This window comes from Hylobates moloch, unplaced genomic scaffold (genome assembly GCF_009828535.3).
Source record: "Hylobates moloch isolate HMO894 unplaced genomic scaffold, HMol_V3 SCAFFOLD_36, whole genome shotgun sequence".
Classification (NCBI taxonomy): Eukaryota; Metazoa; Chordata; class Mammalia; order Primates; family Hylobatidae; genus Hylobates; species Hylobates moloch.
Window position 1 is genome coordinate 1166319 of NW_026652311.1, and position 21293 is coordinate 1187611.

At 37.9% G+C, this 21293-nt stretch overlaps 1 protein-coding gene across 2 annotated transcripts in view; it reads right to left on the reverse strand.

Moving 5' to 3' along the window:
* LOC116463427 (IQ domain-containing protein J) overlaps positions 1 to 21293 on the reverse strand; it is a 182732-nt gene that overhangs the window by 20882 nt on the left and 140557 nt on the right. The window lies entirely within an intron of this gene.

The following is a 21293-nucleotide window of genomic DNA, read 5'->3' on the forward strand; positions in this document are numbered from 1 at the left end:
GTTCTGGACTGCACTTTGGGAGGCCGAGGTGGGCAGATCACGAGGTCAGGAGATCGAGACCATCCTGGCTAACGTGGTGAAACCCTGTCTCTACTAAAAATACAAAAAAATTAGCCAGGCATGGTGGCAGGCGCCTGTAGTCCCAGCTACTCGGGAGGCTGAGGCAGGAGAATGACGTGCACCCGGGAGGCGGAGCTTGCAGTGAGCCAAGATTGCGCCACTGCACTCCAGCCTGAGCGACAGAGTGAGACTTCGTCTCAAAAAAAAAAAAAAAAAAAAATAGTTCAGGACTTTGCGATGGTTAAGTGTTTAAACACACAAAAATACAACATGATCCTTGATCAAATTAGAATATAATATTGTCACTCAAATTATGTGATTTTTTTTTTTTTTACTCACTAATGTTTCCTATTGTTTTTTCAGAGTTTGGATATGTTTACATAGATCCACCCACACTCTTTCCAAATTCACTTTCTCAACAGTATTGTCATTGCTGGTTGCTGGGTAAGAGACTCTAATGACTGCATGCTGCATTTGGCCATTCAGCAACCCTCCTCTCTTGTCTCAGTAACTCTTGGCAACCTCTTCTCCATAGCCCACGTGCTCAAACACACATACACACACACACACACACACATACACACACACCATTCCTGAATTCCAGGCATTTGTAGTCTCTGTAATCTCATTTCTCTGGCCACAGAGGTGTGAAAGGATTTCGCCCAGGTTCCTGGTGAGACTCCTGTCTTCAGTCTTATCAATCATGGCAGGATTTAAGGAAGACTCATGGAACTCTGTTCCTGGGAAGACCACCATTCCCTGAGGCCACACTATCTACCATACCATTTACCACACCACTTACCCCCCACCAGAAATTGTCAAAGTGACCAGTCCCAAGGGAAGCCGCCGTTAGAAATAATTATTCAATTACGTCCAAAAGACCATCAGGACTAATCTCTACATGCTTATAACCCACCAGACACCCAAGTCTCCTAGATCACCTCTCCCATTACGCAATCTCTTAAACCCATACTGCATTCCAGAATGTGGCCTAATTACCCACCTCTCCCCAATCCTTCCAACCTTTCCAGTGGGTCCTTTACAGTCTTTCATCAGCAAAATCCTGTATCTCCCCAACTTCTTTGAATATGCCCTTAATTATGTTGTTCTAACAAAACTATGCCTCACTGTTCTGGGACAGCTAAGTTTTTGTTAGAGCAAGAAGAGCAAAGAATTGTTAAGAAAAGAGGTCTAGTATATAGAGGATTTTGCAGATGAAAAAGTTGGCTGAGTCCCTGAGCCCACCTTCTCCCCCGCAGTCCTCTTAAGAGGTGGCCATTTCTTCCCCACATGCTACATACTACACGGTGTGGAGGTTGGGTGGGACCTTCTTTGCTCCTCATTGCTGCTTTCAGATCTTTGCCACTCCTACAAAACCTCTGGAAACATGCCAGCTGCCAGTCCTAGCCATCTGTCCTCTTCTCTATCTATCCTAACTCCTCAGGGGATCTCAGCCAGTCTCACAGCTTCTATTTTATATTTGTACCTGATCTCTTCTCTAAACTTCACTCTTCTGCATCCACCCTGCCTACTTGACAGTTCCATGTACATGTCTGACAAGCATCTCAAGCTCAAAACCAAAATGTTGATTTCCCTGCTTATAACCTCCTACCCAAGCCTCCTTCTTCACTGCTTCTTCCTCATTTTAGCAAATGGCATCACTATTCACCAAGCTATGAAGAGTTAAAACTAAGAACCAGACTTTACTCATTTCTTCCTCTCACCATTTATAGTCAATCAATGAGCTAATCTTATTGACCCCACTTTCAAAATATATTTGGAACTTGGCCACCTCTCAGTCTGGTCTAAGCCAACCATGGTAATCTTCTAATTATTGCCCTGCTTCCTATGTTAGGCTGCATCAGTCACTTCTCCTAACATCAGCCTAAGTGGTCTTGTAGTACCTTGGTTTTCTTTTTTAATTGGAGTATAATTTACAAAGTATGAAATGCACCTTATAAGTGTACAATAAGTGTCACCTGGGCTGGAGTACAGTGGTGCGATCTCAGCTCACTGCAACCTCCACCTCCCAGGTTCATGCAATTCTCCTGCTTCAGCCTCCTGAGTAGCTAGGATTATAGGCACCTGCCGCCATACCCAGCTAATTTTTTGTATTTTTAATAGAGACAGGGTTTCACCATGTTGGCCAGGCTGGTCTTGAACTCCTGACCTCATGATCTGCCTGCCTTGGCCTCCCAAAATGCTGGGATTACAGGCATGAGCCACTGCTCCAGGCCAGATTCTCTCACTTTAAAAAAACTCTTTCAGTTGAGGTTTTGTTTTGTTGTTGTTTTTTATACAACTGAAAGAATCCTGAGAAGTTACCATGTAAGCCATAACCTAGGACTAGTGAATACAAAATTCTAAGATGAGCCGTAGCATTATAAAAGTTCAGAACTGAGCTGTTGTTTGCTTACTTTGTTTTGGCCATGTCTTTTAAAATGTCTTTTTCAGAACACTGACGGGGCTGGGTGTGGTGGCTCATGCCTGTAATCCCAACACTTTGGGAGGCCAAGGCAGGTGGATCTCTTGAGGTCAGGAGTTCAAGACCTGCCTGGCCAACATGGTGAAACCCCCTCTCTACTAAAAAATACAAAATATTAGCCGGGTGTAGTGGTGCACTCCTGTAGTGCTGGACCTTGGCCTCCCAAAGTGCTGGGATTACAGGTGTGAGCCACAGTGCCTGGCTGTGAATTACTTTTTATGTATGTTGTGATGAGGTAGGGATTGAGATCTATTATACAGTGTCTATATAAAACACTGTCTATTTTGTTACTGGATCTCTTTTTTATATAATGGAATGAAAGAGAAATACAATTTAGAATTTAGTAGTAGGGTATATTTGCCCCTTTTGATGTAATAGTACACTAATTTTCATCAACAAAACAACTCATAAGTGTTAACAAGGTCATTTGTTTTGCTTTGGCTGGCAGAAGCTTAAGCAAAATTAAATATTTAATTGCCACAAGGATTCTTTTTAGGCAGTTAGAACAATCATTCCCCACTTCGTTAACTACATGATCTATAAACATCTTTATTTTTGTTTTAACTCTGTTATTACATTTGTGATATTTATAGTAAGTGAAAGCAAATATCTACCATATAGGCAGAGTAATTATAATAGGTAGAAAGATAGAGATGATAGATGACAGGTGACAGAAAGATAGATTATCCTTTGCAATCTTTAACATATCGTTTTATTTTTAGGGTAAAACTTACTCTTTAGTCCTATAGACTCTTGTTACATATTCTAAGAATAAGCCTCCACATTTATCCTCTATTTTCCCCTACACTTCCTATTTTTTTTTTATCATATCACACCCCACCTCCAATGATATAAGTAACAAATCTAGGTCATATATTTTCTTGTGTTGCTTAATAACAAGGATATGTCCTGAGAGATTTGTCATTAGGAGATTTCATCATTGTGTGAACATCAGAGTATGCTTACACAAGCCTAGATGGTATAGCCTACTACACACCTGGGCTATGTGATACAGCCTATTGCTCCTGGGCTACAAACCTATAAAGCATATGTTACTGTAAGAAAATTATAACACAATGGTAAATATTTGTATATCTAAACATATCCAAATCTAGAAAAAGTACAGTACAAATATTGTATTGCAACCTTTGTAATGTTATGTTATGGGTTGTATATGTGATCAATATTGGCCAAACGTCATTATGCAGTGCAGGACTGGAAATGGTCAGACTTGAAGCTGCTCTGATACAGAAAGGAAACAGTTTGAATGAAAAATCTTAACTATTCTTAAAAACCAAAGGTGAATTTTTAGGTTGTAATTTTTTTCCCCCTGCATCATGATTAGAAAAGAAATGGAGCTACTGCCAGTCCTGGCACTTTCTTCTCCAAGATGTGGCCGTGGCATGCTTTCTTCTATTCTTTTTTCTCTGGGGACTTAGGGGACATAAAAGCATTTTTGCAATTTGTGCCAGCCACTCTCCTTTCCTTGGATATTTCATTGCCGAAAGCTTGCTGGGTGGGGAGGGCTTTGATGCAGTACTTTATTCAATATCTGACTATCCACATTCTAGGAAATCATATTAAACATAAGGTCAATGACTAACAAGAGCTTTCTGAGCAGCTGCTCTGCTGACAATTTGGAGGATTGATTTCATCATTTGGTTATTTAAGCTAACTATACAAAAACACTTCAATTCAATTGGCCTGGAAGTTCCAAACCATGTCCTCATTTTCTCAGAGATGGATAAGCAAGTCAAATTACTCCACAGATCTTCACTCAGAGTTTCATCCTTTGAGAAAGCTTTGTTTTATTTTACTATTAAAAGCAAACACAAGTAGATCTATCCCATCATTGGTTTCTCTTACTAGTCCCATTTGTCTCTGATTTTATATCTGGCAATACCATTTTCTTACTAGAAACCAATGCCATTTTTCTACTAGCTCCCTGTTGCTGTCAGGATAGATTCCAAACTCCTCAGCCAAGGCCTGTGTGACAGGGCCCAGCCTGCCTCTCCCAACTCCACCTCATTGGCCCCTGCACACACTTCTTCTCTGAGCCCAGTCAAATGATTCATCACAAAATCCCAGAACTCAAGTGCCCACTGGACATTTCAGTGACAATATGTCTCTAACTCTTCTACTGATCCACACCATTCTTCTTTCGGGAAGACCCCAATTTTCCCCTCCTCCAAGCAGATATTTCTAACCCAAAAAGAAAGTTGGGTACCCCACCCTCCTTTCTCAGCAACCTCTGGTGATCCTTATTTTTAGTATTTACTCTTTACCTGCCTCTCCCACTCAGCTCTTCAAGGTCAGGGATGGTAACTTATTCACTTTGATGTGCCTATTCCCAAAATGAGTTATTGAAGAGGTGCTTGATATTGTCTGTTGAATAAGTGAATGTGTAGAGGAAAAGAAACTCTAGTAGCTTAATGGCCCAAAAAATCCCAAATAATTTTATATCCTCTGCTGACTATTTTCTGCCTGTCAGATACAGTCTTTACTCTTCTCCATTCTTCCCTGTGTCCTGAGAGGCTCATAATTTTGGACTTTATCTATTAGGCCATTTATTCTATGGCCTTGGGGAACGTTTGAGCAGAGGGAGGCACTGGCATGAGCCCAGAGGGTAACAGAAGAAAGAAGTTGGAATATTTCTTCTCTCTGTTCTCCTCTCTTGCTGGAGCACAGGTTGGACATAACTAATGGCCATAGTTTCCATAGAGTGGCCTTTCCCACAAGATAGTGCATATTCCCATAACTGCTCCATTTTCTCACCCCTCCAAGACCTATGCTTCCTTCCTCTCCCTTCCTTTGCCCCTTCCAACTATTGATAACCCCAGATGCTTCCTTCTTCCTTGTGGCTTCTCCTCTACTCCACCACATCTGTGTAACTAGTCACTTCATTAAACTCTCAATCGCCCTTTTACATGAGTTGTCTCTGAATCCAGAAACTTCAAGAATCCTAAGTTTCTTTTGTTTGCCCTGTCTTTGCAATTCTTTTTCTATAAACCAATAAACTTAACTAATCATATTAATTAATCATATTATTTACCAGAAGAACATGTGTGTTTGATGAGTAATCTTAATAGGAGAAGCTGTCACTACTCAAGGACCTGAACCTGGTTCGGTTCCACTCACCAAATAACAGGACAATTTCTACTATGCTCTATTTACTTCTTTTCTTTTAAATGTAGGCTAGACCTCTCTGCAAAATACAAGTTGAATTATTCAAGTACAATCCAGACACACAGCATTCCAGAATCCTTAATCCCATTTCTCTAAATGAAGTCTGTGTTATGAGTGGCAAAGGAATCTAGGCTACATTGTTATGGTGAAAAATTATTGACTACTTTCCAGGCTTCCCACTGTTATAAGAGTTGTTCTAAAGTAACTTGGGTGTGAACTATTAGAATGAATGGTGGGTATTGAATATTGTTCTTTTGTGTCTGGCTTTACCCTCCTGTCTCAATCCTGCAGTCTTTTCTTCTGTCACAGACAGTGGAATAGCTAAGAGGTTAGACAAGCCCATTTCTGTGGCTGCTTAGTCAGCTCCTTGACCTGCCCAATAATAAAATACTGTTCTGGTTTGTTTTTTATTTTTCCTCCTTTTTCAATCTCTACCACTTCTATTGCCTAAGCGAGCAGCGTATGTTCTTTGGACAGGTTTAAAATCAGAAATCCAATCAAAATTGCTTTTTCTCTAAAGTACACTTGTTCACTTGTTTCTAAATGCCAACCTTTTAACTTTTCTGACTTACATCATGATCATTTAATCCCAGCATATCCCAGAGCATTTAAGTTAACTTAAAATGTGAAAACAATCTGCAATTTACTTCACTGTGTAGCTGTGGGTGACAAAATCTGTGCCACTTACATAAATCAGGTTTTTTTGTGTTGGAAATAATTATATATTAACCTAACGGCAACTATTTAACAAAAATTAAAAACCAAAATCACTTTTGATGCTTTTGACCATTCAATAATTTCATTATATATTACCAGGCTTCCTCACCCGCTCCCCTCCATCCGTTTTTTAATGGAAGTGTAATAAGGGCACTAAAAAGGGGGTTACTAATGTTTGCATAATTTGGAAAAGTAGAAGACATAAAATCTATAGTAATTTTGGCTCCACATCATTAAACATGAAATATTGATTATTGCTCTTTGCAACAGAATTTATGAAGCTGGCTAGGCTGCTGTGTCCACATTAAGTGATTCTGATGCTTTGCCCTCGGACCTCAGTGGCTGTAAATGATGCTCCTTGGTGACAACTGGGAGGCTGGCATTCTGATCCACAGCCTTAAGAGATACATTTCCCAGATTAGACCAGGAATGACCCAGCTGCACAGCCCAACTTCAGAAAATTAAATTGGAGGGAGTCCAAACCTCTGTTGAAATAACTGTATGAATTACAATGCTTCCACAGGCCTTGTTATAATGTAAATGTGCTTTACAATTTACTGCCATTTCCCTTCTATCCCTGCTGTGAATGTGGGCATTAATAGTCATCTCATATATTTAAAGGCAAAAAGGCATCAAAAATAAAAATGCAAGATTCATGTATTCTCCCTTTGGAAAGCAAGGACTAAATTCCTTGTTTTTTTTTGTTTTTTGTTTTTTGTTTTTTGTTTTTGCAAAAGGAGCATACATTTTGTTTATGTATTACACATTAATGTTTTCTATGGCTGGCAAACCTGTAAATTTCACACACAGAAGTTACCTTGCAGCTAAACACGAATTTCTTTGGGAGGAAAAAAATGGCAAATAGGACATCAACGGCTCATTTAAAGGATTCATTCAGTTAAGTTATGGGCACATGAAGCATACATGAGGTAGTAGACTTAAAAAGAGATTTGCCTGTTTCTAACACTTTAAGGACATTTTGAATGTCCAGCGAGATTCAGAGGGACTGTAATTTTACAGCAGTAATCATTGAGTGAGGTAGTCCTGGGCTTTACTATACTTGTTGACAGTGGACTTATTATTAATATTAGCTGCCTTCTACATTGTAAACTTAGAAACTTACAAACATAAGATATGCCTATGAAAATTGAAAATTGTTGTGATAGCTCATTATTCTTGTTTGACCAACCAAGCTACGTTCATAAACATTAGGACATAACAGCTTTTGCCTGCCACGTGTGAAACATAGCAAGTGCAAACCTAATTTTGACTGGTTAAGTCATTGTCCCTGGTAACCTTGGATCTGAGACAATTTCAGTCCCTGAGATTCTCCAAGAGTAGATGGGCACTTCTGGAAGGGTACACTTACAGCCAGATCATTCAAGCCAGCTCTTTGCCCTAATCTGAATAAGCACCAGCAAACTGCAATCCACTCGCACTGGATCCAGGATTGTTAGACAGGATAAGACAGCCCAGTGCTATTTTGAAAAATACCCTTCAGGCTTAAATATTCCCCTCTCCTTTTCATAAGTAGTACATGGTCTCAAACCTTTTGCTAGTTTTAGATCATGACATTCAAAAACTATCATTATAGAATGAAGAACCAGCTCATTACAAAATGTCTAACCACTTCCATTAAACCTAGGATACAAGAAATTGAAACACTACTAGTAAAATTTTTTAAGTGGTCTCTTTGCTCAATGTTAATTCAGCTTAACAGCAGGACAACTATAAAAATTCAACTGAGATCAAAATATAGGTATAGGCACAAGGGTGTAGATATTTTTACATTTCATATATTTCTTCCTTCTGAGAAAATTATCCTAGAGACCATGCTTCAAGATGAGAACACAAGTACAAATAAGCGCAGAAGCCAACAAATAAACACCTCTCAGAATGCAGACAGAACAGCAAATGTGGATGCGTGAATCCATACACCAACTCCGGGTTTCTTGCACCAAAGCACAAAAAAAAAGTGCAGGCAATCAGAACAACATGTAACTCCCAAATTGTTTATACGTGATTCTGGAATACATTTTGTTGTAGTGTAGCAAACACCATCCAGATTAGATTTTTTTGCTTAGCCGGGTTAGAAAATGAGTTTGCATTTCTTATGTATTTACTAAGTGATGTTGTGAAGAAGCAATCCAAATGCATGCTGGGAAGAGCTTCTAAAATGCCCTGCAGCCCCTCATACCGATCTATCTCCCCCTTTCTCTCCCCTTCACTACCACCCTTGTTCAGGGCCTTGATTCTTCTCTCTGGGACTATTTCATTGTGCTGCCTAATTGCTTTTCTTTAAGTACATATTCAACAATTTAAAACATTATTATTATTATTGTAGAGACAGGGTTATACAGGCTGGTCTCTATCTCCCGGCCTCACGCAATGTTTTTGCCTTGGCCACCCAAAGTGCTGGGATTACAGGCGTGAATCACCGTGCCTGACCCATCTCCAATAATTTAACTCTTCTGCTCATAAACACTACTGCTAACTTAAACAAAAACATCTTCAGGATTAAAAACATTCCTAACTCCCTAGCCACAGGATTGCTTCTCTTATACTTTCTGAAATTCTTCAAAATTCATTTGAAATGTGATTTTATGTATTTTAGTATTTCATTCTGCAACTAATTCTATGTCCTTTCTTTGAACTATTTTTATTACTACTACTAATTGAATTTTACTAGGCTCCAGGCATGTTGCATGAATTATTTCTTAAAAATTATCACTGAAGAGTTATGAAAATAGCAAAATATGCCATTATTATTCCCATTTCTTGGATAAGAAAACATACTTAGGAGATTAAATAACTTGTCCAAGGTCTTATGGCAGAAGTGAGGTGCCAATATAATAAGCAGTCTGATCCCAGAATCTAAACTGTATCATCTGCACTCTTTTCCCATGATTGACTTGGGACTTACACCAGTGTGAGTAGCAGCAGTATCTCACCCATGGTATTTGTAAAGAAGTTGTAATGTTCTGCAAACTGCTCAGATTTATCATTTAAATTAGATGTGTCACCTAATTACTATCTGATCTTAGAAAGCGACTCCTTCCCTTTAGATCTCAGTTTCATCATGTGTAAGATGATGATGGCAATGTCTACTATACAGTACTATGTGGGGATTGACTAAAATAACATATTTCAAGGTGTTTTGTGTAATCTAAAGTGCTGGTCATCCATAGAGAGATTCCTTAAGTGTCACACTGAGGATAGCAGTTATGTCTTACTTGTCTTGTCATTCCTGTGGTGCCCAGCTCTGCTCCATTCCTGTGTAATCTTGGGCTGTGTGACTCCTTTGAGCCTCAGTTTTATCATCTGTAAAATGGGGACACTAATTGTACCAAATTTCAAAGCTTGATGATTAAAAATTCAGTCTTGCACCAGGCAAATAGCAGGTGCTTGATGACATTAGTTATTTTAACTATCACGTAGATTTTTATTATTATGTATCTCAGCCTCTTCAAAACATGGATGTTAATCTAAGTATCTTCTGGTTCACGCTCAACCAATTTCCCATTAGTTACCCAGTTTTGCCAAATGGCCTCTGGAACACTATCTATTTCTACTGTCCTTATTTGAAGACTTATTGCCTGCCAGAAGGAGCAACCTGAAATGCCAAACTCATCAGGACAGTCAACTCCTTGGAACCTTTCTTGACCCCCTTCACCTAGCAGATAGAGCCTACGCCCCTGGGCCTGGCAGGACTTCATACCAAGTTCTGTGTGACATGCCCTCTCTTTCCATCCCCAACCTACTAAATTCTCTTGGAACATAAACGTGTCATCAAAACCCAGAATAAGATCATGAACTCAAAAACTTGGGATGAGTCCGTCAAGATGTGGGTTTAAATAAATCAATAAGAGAATCTTTTAAAGAAGAAAGAAAAGGGTAGTAATATATTGCAGTGTCTAATATTATCATTAAATAGCACAGCATTACCTCAATTATCTGGAGAGCATTATATATTGGAACAAATCTCTATACCTGGATATTAAGTCCTATCTGTCCCAGAAGATCTGTCACACAGCTCTCAGCTAACCCCCACCTATTTTACCTGAAAGTTTTCATTTAAAGCCCTCTTTAGGAATGATTCTTTCCCACACAATAATAGTGGGAGACTTTAACACCCCACTGTCAATATTAGATCAACAAGACAGAAAATTAACAAGGATATTCAGGACTGGAACTCAGCTCTGGACCAAGCAGACCTAACAGACATCTACAGAGCTCTCCACTCCAAATCAACAGAATATACATTCTTCTCAGCACCACATAGCACTTACTCTAAAATTGACCACATAATTGGAAGTAAAACACTCCTCAGCAAATGCAAAAGAACAGAAATCATAATAAACAGTCTCTCAGACCACAGTGCAATCAAATTAGAACTTAGGATTAAGAAACTCACTCAATGAGCTGAGATCACACCACTGCACTCCAGCTGGGCAACACAGTGAGACTACATCTCAAAAAAAAAAAAAAAAAAAGAAACTCTCTAAAAACTGCACAACTACACGGAAACTGAACAACCTGCTCCTGAATGACTACTGGGTAAATAAGGAAATTAAGGCAGAAATAAATAAGTTATTTGAAACCAATGAGAACAAAGACACAACACACCAGAATCTCTGGGACACAGCTAAAGCAGTGTTTAGAGGGAAATTTATAGCACTAAGTGCCCACAGGAGAAAGCAGGAAAGATCTAAAATCAACACCCTAACGTCACAATTAAAACAACAAGAAAAGTGAGAGCAAACAAATTCAAAAGCTAGCAGAAGACAAGAAATAACTAAGACTAGAGCAGAACTGAAAGAGTTAGAGACACAAAAAAATCCTTCAAAAAAAAAAATCAGTGAATCCAGGAGCTGGTTTTTTGAAAAGATCAACAAAATAGATAGACCGCTAGCCAGACAAATAAGGAAGAAAAGAGAGAAGAATCAAATAGACACAATAAAAAATGATAAAGGGGATATCACCACTGATCCCACAGAAATACAAGCTACCATCAAAGAATATTATAAACTCCTCTATGCAAATAAACTAGAACATCTAGAAGAAATGGATAAATTCCTGGACACATACACCCTCCCAAGACTAAATCAAGAAGAAGTTGCATCCCTGAATAGACCAATAACAAGCTCTGAAATTGAGGCAGTAATTAATAGCCTACCAACCAATAAAAGCCCGGGACCAGACAGATTCACAGCCGAATTCTACCAGAGGTACAAAGAGGAGCTGGTACCATTTCCTCTGAAACTATTCCCAACAAATAGAAAAGAGGGACTTCTCCCTAACTCATTTTATGAGGCCAGCATCATCCTGATACCAAAACCTGGCAGAGACACAACAAAAAAAGAAAGTTTCAGGCCAATATTCCTGAAGAACATTGACGCAAAAATCCTCAATAAAATACTGGCAAACCGAATCCAGCAGCACATCAAAAGGAATGATTCTTAAACAAGCTTAATTTTATTTCCTAGCTGGCAGGAAATAAAAGAATTCATAAGAATGTGATTATCAGAAAACATGAATGAGATAGGGTGATCACAGACTAGATGTGAGGGGAAGAAACAAGAAACTAAAAACCAGATCCTAAACATATTTTCACTGAACACATATATAAAGGTCTCTACTGCCTGGAATGTCATCTCCTCTTGAAATGTCTCCAAGTTTCCTCATTTGACGTAAGCTTTCACTCCCCAAACTCTTACAGCTGGATGTGGCTATGCTGGGTATAGCCCTTATGTTGCCTATATAAGATGTCTGATCCTCCTTACATAGCCTAAATGTTGGGAGCAGAATCTTTTTTCCCATTAATTCTAAATATCTTTCTAACTTAGAAACCCTACTTTGGCCAACTGGGGCGTGCCAGCTACAAACTAGGGGTATGTGGAGCTTGTGGTCCGGCATACATCTTCCCAGAATGTCAAGTTTACTTCATGAACAGCAAAACTACGATTTCAAAATGTAGTACAAAGTTTGAATTAATTTTAGAGCTAAAATAGGAGGCCTCAAATAATGTTTAGGTTTGAATATGGCTATTTTTCCTACACACCACCAACAATAATACACACAGTCGCTATTTTCTGCCTTTGAGATTTCTGGGTGGAGAAGTTGACAAACACTACCCTGGATAAGACAGAAAGTGAATATCATGTATTTTTTAATATGGCTAGAAAGTATGTAATAGTGTGAGTTCTATTAACCATGGATAAAGTTTTTTAAAAAGTACTTGTGAAGGTAGCATTCTTCTTTTAAATGCCATAGGCCTTTATTATATTTTCTCATTGCTTGTCAGGGAGGAAGGTGAAATCCATCTAAGTCTAATGCCTTCTTTCTGTGTGAGATTGTACGAAGCAGGCATCACTGTTTAGGGAAGGGAAAGCTTACTTCTACACTTGATTGCTTATCAGACCCAGCAGATGCTGGGTTTTCTGAGCTTGTATTATAATCTCCTGGATACATCAAGTATCATAAATTTTAGCATCCAGCATAATTCTTAAGTGCACACAGCAATAACTTAAGTGTTAAGAGGAATATCCAATAGATATTCATGAAAAATATCAAAAAAGACACATGCACTTGTATGTTCATTGCCATGCTATTCACAATAGAAACGACATGGAATTAACCTAGCTGCCCATCAGTGACGGATTGGATAAAGAAAATGTGGTGTATACACATTATGGAATACTACACAGCCATAAAAAAGAATGAAATCATGTCCTCTGCAGAAACCTAGATGGAGTTGAGGCCATAATCCTAAGAGAATTAATGCAGGAACAGAAAACCAAACACTATATGTTCTCACTTGTAAGTGGGAGCTAAACATTAAGCATACCTGGACATAAATAGGTACAATAAACACTGCAGATTATAAGAGAGTGGAGGTAAGGAGAAGAGGGACATGGGATGAAAAAGTACCTATTGGGTACTATGCTTACTACCTGGGTCCAATATACCCATGTAACAATCCTACACATGCACCCCCTGTATCTAAAATAAAAGCTGAAATTAAAAAAAAAAAATAACAAAACTGTAGTTGAGGTGGCAAGCAACTTTAACCCGGAAAAAGGAAAAGAAAAAGAGCAGGAGGGGGAGAAGGAAGGGGAGGGGGAGAAGGAGGGAGGGGGGAGGAGGAGGAGGAAGAGACTTTGGGGTTGAGTAGAAGCCACAACACAGAAAGCATGAAATTAAAAACAGAAGTTGAGAAAGAACATGAAAAAAAGGGCCACGAGCAGGAAAACTTTTAGTCATTTAATCGTTGTTCCATTCACTGTTTAACAAAAACGTAATCAAGTGTTAGACACTGTGCTACGGATGGGGCTACAATGGCAGAAGGGGAAGCTATTAAGAAGACACATTCCTGTCTTCCTGCAGCCTGAAAGGCCCAATATAACCAGAGCAAAGGAAAGGAGTTGTTGAAGACTATTTCTATGCAAAAACTGACTTAAACATTTTGACATTCAGGACAGAATGAGATCAAAGAATCCTGACTGTTGTATGCATGACAATGGAGCTTGAAAGTGAATATTCTAGAAAGGGCCAAGAAAAGGCTAAGAGTGGACCCATGTGCTCACCGCTGGGGAGTTGCTCCTTATTGGCCCACTGGAATGGCATGCCTGTGTGCAGAATGTGGAAAGAGTGATAGAAATGCCACCAAAGTTAAAATGTAAAAAAGTCCCAGGGTGTGGAATAGAGGCTTATTCAGTAAAAATGGTATTTATTGTCAGAGACAGAGACAAGGCAGGCAGATAGACAGGCAAACAAAAGACAGTGTGGCCAAATCTGCTTTGTCATGTGATGAGGCTATAACACCACTGTGGATTAGAGGATCCATTTACCCCCTGCATGTTATAATCTATTAACAACAACTGAGTTGTTGAGAAATGCTTTTAATTTCTGATTTTTTTATTTTAGAATATTTGCACATACTACACCATGTCTAGTAACATCAAAGGTAGATTGTGTAGAAGATTAAGTCTTTCTTCTATAGATTTATCCATTCTAAACCACATATTAATTTTCTTAGAGATACTGACACCAAAGGGAAAATATTAAGTTTACGTAAACAGACCACCACTTTTTAAAGTCAACAAGAAATTCCCAATGAGATGACTTTATTCTGCTCATATGTGAAATTCCCAGTTAGTGCACCATTACATTTCATAATCTTAGTGATTGCCCCAAATTGCTTCATAACAAGTAGGCGAACAACACTGATAAGGAGAGATATTTTATTCTAAACTGAGATATGTCAGAATTGGTATTTTTTTCTTCAGACAGCTAGAGCAGCATGTTCAGAAAGAAAGCCTATATCCCAAAGAGGAAATTAAATCTCAGCTGAGCTTTCTGCTATTAAAAGTACTATTACATCTTTTAGACATGTAATCTCTATGTGCTCAAGATATTGACACAACTGTTATCTAAAAACCAAGTGGAAATAACCAGGGGAAAAATGCTTGGTTTTCTAAAGGTAGAGGGTGAGGAAGAAAAGAGATGGAGTAAGAAATTATTGGAACAGAACATCGAATGGAGTCTCTACTATTCAGAATTGCCTAGAATCGTGGTGCTAACCCCACAGTGCACAGCTCACTAAAGCTCTCATCCCCAGCCTGATGACTACTCTTCTCTCTTCTCCCCATTTACATTAAATTGTCTTGCTGACCATTCTTTACCCCTCTCTCTTCAATGCGAAATTGTCATGCTTAATATCTGTAAAGTCTTCAAATTGAGGATTGCATCCTGTATTCTCTGCAACATCCATGTTTTCACCTGTATTGGAAAGGCTCTTCCGAAAATGCATTCCTTTTTTGATAAAACATTTACAACACAGTCTTTGGGTAAAGGTTCTCCTTTGCTATGTAGAACTCTGGAATAATCCTCTCTGAGGAATGTTCCCACCAGAATTAGCAAGAGAAACCTGATGCATACAATAGGCTCCTTCTAGCTAATATTTGTTGAGAGTCCATTCCAGACCTGGCTATTTTCTGCCATCAGCAGCTTTGAAGTTCTGAGGTGTGGAGACAGCCATTGAATCCATAATGTCACATTTGGAGTCCATTATAATAATTTCCAGCATTTACCCAGATGTAACTTGAATGAAGCCCGGTGCATTCTTGGATATCCCCTTAAGGGAAAGGATCTTGATATTTCATCCCACCATCCCCTACACAAAATAATAAAGATGCTTACTCTAGGTAAGCAGGTCTCAAAAATATCAATATAACTAGTTATAAGCTTTAGTAGACCTTGGAATCCAATTATCTACAGTTTCATGGTGGCTAAATAATTTATGATAATTGCACATTCATTAGATTATAATTTGCCACAGCCAAACCTATGAATTTGCTGATATGTTTAAAAACATGCATTCGCAAGGTGAAACATGGCATTTTCTTTGCTTGTTGCTACCAAAATTGTCTAATTATAGCAATTTAGAAAGCATCCCATTACTTAAACCTGGATCATTTGGAGGTTTTCCCTGTTAATGCAAAGACATAAACCTAAGAGCATTGCACCATCTCATTAAGCCTCCTGATTTCAGCAAACAAAAGCAAGTTTAGAGAATGTACACATGCATGCACATGGACACCACACACACAACATACAACACTTACATAAAACACGTATAGCTTGGTGAGTCATAAGGTAAACTCCTGTGACCATCACCCAAGTCAAAAAATAGAACTTTGCCAAACATGTCACAGCCCCTTCATACGCCCTATCCTGATGACACTTCCCTCCCTTTCTCCAGAACTAATCAGAATCATAACTTACAAAGCAACCACTTTCTCACATTTCTCTATACTTTTCTCGCCCAGTTGGGCATCCTGAAACGTTATTGTTTAGTCTTACCCATTTCTAAAGCTTTTTATTTAAAAGTATAGATTTGCAGAAGTTCCAGAAATTTACAGGATGGTCCCACACACCTTGTACTCCTCCTCTCCCAATATTAGCATCTTGCATAACTGTAGCTGTGATATAATTAGAAATATATATTTGGTCTCTTCCCATGGTTTCTGACACAGAGCTCCTAAAACGCTCATCATTTCGTGAGTGATAGGGGTGATAAGAGCATCTTTCGTTATAACATTTGGTCTTAGTTCCTGGCTCCATACATAAGAACTTCTAAGATGCTTGGAATCTTCACAGTGATGTCTTTCAGTATTCTAATGAGATGACTGGCACCTGGGCCCCTACATAGCTTCTTGATGAGGGCTGGTTGCCAGAGGAACCAACCATGTGAATAGAGGATTAAAACTTTCAGCCCACCCCAGACCTCTGGAGATGGGAGAGCGACTGGATATTGAGTTCAATCACCAGTGGTCAATAACTTAATCCATCCTGCCTAGATAATGGAACCTCCATAAAGCCCCTAAAAATGGGGTGTGAAGGGCTGGTGAACACTTGGAGGTGCTTGGAGGGTGGCATGCCTGGATAGGACATGGTAGCTCCACATCCCTTCCCACATACCTTGCCCTATGCATCTCTTCTATTTGGTTATTTGTGAATTGTGTGCTTTATAGTAAACCAACGATAGTAAGTAAAGTGTTTCCCTGAATTCTGCGAGCTGTTACAGCAAATATCAAACGAGGAGGGAATCATGGGAATCCCCAGTTTGTAGCTGGTCAGGCAGAAGTACAGATGGCAACCTAAGATTTATGAATGGCATCTGAAGTTGGGGTAGTGTTGGATTGAGCCCTTTAACTTGTGGTATCTATTGCTAACACTAGGTAAATAGCATTTGAATTGAATTGACTGCACCCAGTTGGTGAATTGAATGAACCCAGTTGGTGTCCACAGAGAACTGGAGAATTTCTTGGTGGCGGAAAAAAAGCACCATATTTGGTGTCAGAAGTGTTGTGACTAAAAAGAAACAAGTTTTATTCTTTAATAGTATACCATGAAATCCACGAAATTGACACTGATGCAATTCACAAACTATATTTGAATTTTATTAATTACATATTCACTCATTTGTGTGTGTTTATAATGTTATGAAATTTACATCAGATACATATCTTTGGCTAACAACTACTACAATCAAGATGCATAACTGTTCCATTACCACAAGGCTCCTCTGCTCCCCGCTTACAGCCATAACCACCCCTCCTTTCCCAAATCATTACCTCTAGTAAATATTACTCTTTTTTCCATCTCTATGATTTCGTTATTTTAAGAATATTTGAGTGAATTTATACATCATGTAACCTTTTGAGGGTGGCTCTTTTTTCACATAATTTTGTGGAGGTCCATTCACTTCGTGTGTATGAATAGTACCTTTTTTATTATTGAGTTGTATTCCATGGTATGGATGTGTCACAGTTTGCTTGATCAACCACTGAAGAACATTTAGGTTGTTTCCAATTTTTGGCTATTATAATAAAGCTGCTATCAATAGATATAGCTTTATTATAAATCTATCAGGTACATATTTTTGTTTGAACACAACTTTCTATTTTTATGAGATAAACACCAAATTTTCTGGGTTATATGTTTAGAAGAAATTGTTAAACTGTTTTCCAGAGTGGCTTTACCTATTTTGTTTTCCCACGAGCAATACATGGGTTAATCTGTTTCTCTGCATCCTTGCCAGTGTTTTGTGTTTCCCATTTAAAAAAGAATTTGTTATATATTTAAATTTTTAAAATTTACAGATTCTCCCTTTATCTCTTTCCTTTCCTTATAATTTGTTTGCTGAAGAACACAGGCAGGTTGACCTGTAGGGTTTCCCAGTCTGGATTTTACTGAGTGTATGCTCATGGTGAAGTTCAACAAGGAACTATGTTCAAAACCTTGATTAGATTCTACTTTGATCTTTTGCGGAGGCATTAGGTGCTAGTGTATACTTTCATCAGGAAGTTCATAGTAGCCTACTGATCTTATATCTCTGTTGATAGCAGCTTTTGAAGCTCAATACCTAAATCCATTAATTTATGCCAGACTGAAAATGGTTCTATGTTAATTACATGATTATATTACATGAAACAAATTTATAAAGAAACTTTTCTTTATCTACTGTTTGCTTACTCAGTAGTATATTCACACAGAAGAAGGACAAATCTTATTTTCTTTTACCAATTTTCAGGATGAAGTGGTTCTTTGCTATCCTGCAAAGGTGGCCAGTTCTCTTTTTAACATCACTAGGAGTTCATGAATGCAAACAAATTTGATAGTTTTATCTTCTTATTAAATATTGGGTATTTCTAATTACTATTATTTCTATTATTATAACTCAAATTGTTCTACTTTGGGGCAGTGGGAGCCTCTCCAAATTGTCTCCTAAGTCCTTTTGACACAACCCTTGCAGCCTCAGCTAACTTTGTGGCTATTTGCTCTGACAAAATGGTCCAGGCTTATATACTTTGTGTCACACATCCAGAGCCAGCCATTTCTTTAAGTCTTGTTTTTATTTTTTATTTTTTTTTAAGTGGGAAATGATATTTTAATATTATAATCTTGGGTGTATAAATGATTATTACGGGTTGAGTATCCATTATCTGAAATGCTTGGGACCAGAAATGCTTTTAATTTCTGATTTTTTTAAATTTTAGAATATTTGCACGTACGTAATGAGATGTCTTGGGGATGGGACCCATATCTAAACACAAATTCATTTGTGTTTCATATACACCTTACATACATAGCCTGAGGTAATTTTATACAATATTTTAAATAACTTTGTGCACTCATCACATGAAGCGTAGAATTTTCCACTTGTGGCATCATGTTGGTGCTCAGGAAGTTTTGAACACTGAAGCATTTTGAATTTTGGATTTTCAGATTACAGATACTTAACATGGTCATTATTTCTAAGACTTTTTGGCAGACAGAGCTGGAACATATATGGTAAAATGCCTCATGGGTGCATTCTGATATTTCCAATTCAATTTCAGGACAGCAGGGTTTTAACTAAACCTTTTTTTTACAGTATGTCTGTATCTCCATCTTCCAGACCAGAGTCTTAGTTCTCAAGGACACGTGAGGTGATAGAATTAGAATATTACTTATTCATTCTGCAATTATGTCATACACATAAGAACTTACACATGTAACATTACTAATACTACTACCACTGACTAATAAAAATAGTCACATTTTTACATACGTTATACTCCTTTTTATCCCCCATTTCTTCAAATAGTTTTATTATACCTATATCATTGCATATGGCCACTACCTATTATATTCTTTCCTTTTTGACATTTATTTCATCTGAACTTTTTAGTGAGTATATATTGAATGCTTGCCATCACTTCATAGGCGCACATCTCTCTCGTCATTTTGGTTGTCTGAAGCTTAGTCTCTAGCAAATTCCTCAAGGGCTCTTAGAAGCAAAATCCCTAAAGTTCTCAGATGTTCATAACAGTTTGTGCTGTATATACTTGGAAGTTTTGTTTTCAAGTATATAAAATCTTTGGCAAACATGTTCTTTCCTTGAGTAGTATAAATATGTTGCTCCATTTCCTTCTGGCATAATGAAAATTTGATAATCTACCTTTTCCCCCTAAGTCACATGCACGTTTTGCACAGATATCTAGTGGCTATTTTTCTTTTTCTTTAGAGTTGAATAACTTTACTAGAGTATGTCTTGGCATTTATTATTCTGGGTTGGTAATCTCAGGTACATAGAGAGGTCGCTGTTTATAGAAAATTTTTTATTGTATAAACTTAAGGTGTACGATATGAACTTTTGATTTACACATCCATAGTGAAATGATTACTATAGGTAAGCAATTTAATATATGCATTGCCTTCCATGGTTACTCTTTGCTTTTGCTTTTTTATTTTTATGGCAAGAGTACCTAAAACCTACTCTCTTAGCAAATTTTCAAAATACAATACAGTATTAACTATAGTCCTCCTGCTGTACATTAGATCTCTAGACGTATTTATCCTACATAACTGCAAGTTTGTAACCTTGATCTTCATCTGTCAATTTCCTCCCTCTCTCCACCTCTGGTAACCAGCATTCTACTCTGTTTCTGTGAATTTGACTTTTTTTTAAATTCCACATACAGGGCAAAGGGAAACCTGCAGAAGTGACATTATGCAATATTTTTCTTTCCGTGCCTGGCATATTTCACTTAGCATGATATCCTTCAGGTTCATCCACAGTGTCACAAATGGCAATATCTCCTTGTAATTTGTCACAAATGGCAATATCTGCTTCTTTTAAAGGCTGAATAATATTTCATGTGTATGTATATAACACACAATTTCTTTATCCATTCATCCATTGACAGACACTTGTTTCTGTATCTTGGCTACTGTGAATAATGCTGCAAGGAACATGGGAGTGCAAATGTCTTTGAGGCACTGATTTCATTTACTTTTGGAATCTACCCAGAAGAGGGATTGCTGGATCATATAGGAGTTCTATTTCGATCATTTTTTTATTTCAGGAAAGTTTCTTGTATTATAATTTTAGAATTTGGTTCCCTTGCTTTGACTTTTTTCTATAGAGATTGAATATGTTGGATCTTCCTTGCATGTTTTTCAGTATCAGTCAGATTCTCTCAAATCTGTTTTCTCTTTGTTTTTTAGTTTAAGATTTTTTTTCCTTTTTAACCTTTTATTTCTCTTAAAGCACTGTGTGTGTTTATTCACTCTTGTGTGTCTTCCAGTTTAGTGTTCAATTCTAATACAATTTTTTTTTTTTTTTTTTTTTTTTTTTTATTCTTTCTTGCTTCTGTCACTTCCCTGGCAGAGAGGCTGACTCTGGGTTAAGCCTACCATATTGGAAGAGAGTGGATGGAGTTAAAACTGCTTTTTAAAACTGCACTGGTAAGGCTTAAGGGGTTGAGACAGCAGGGCCTTGTCTTCTAACTTGGAA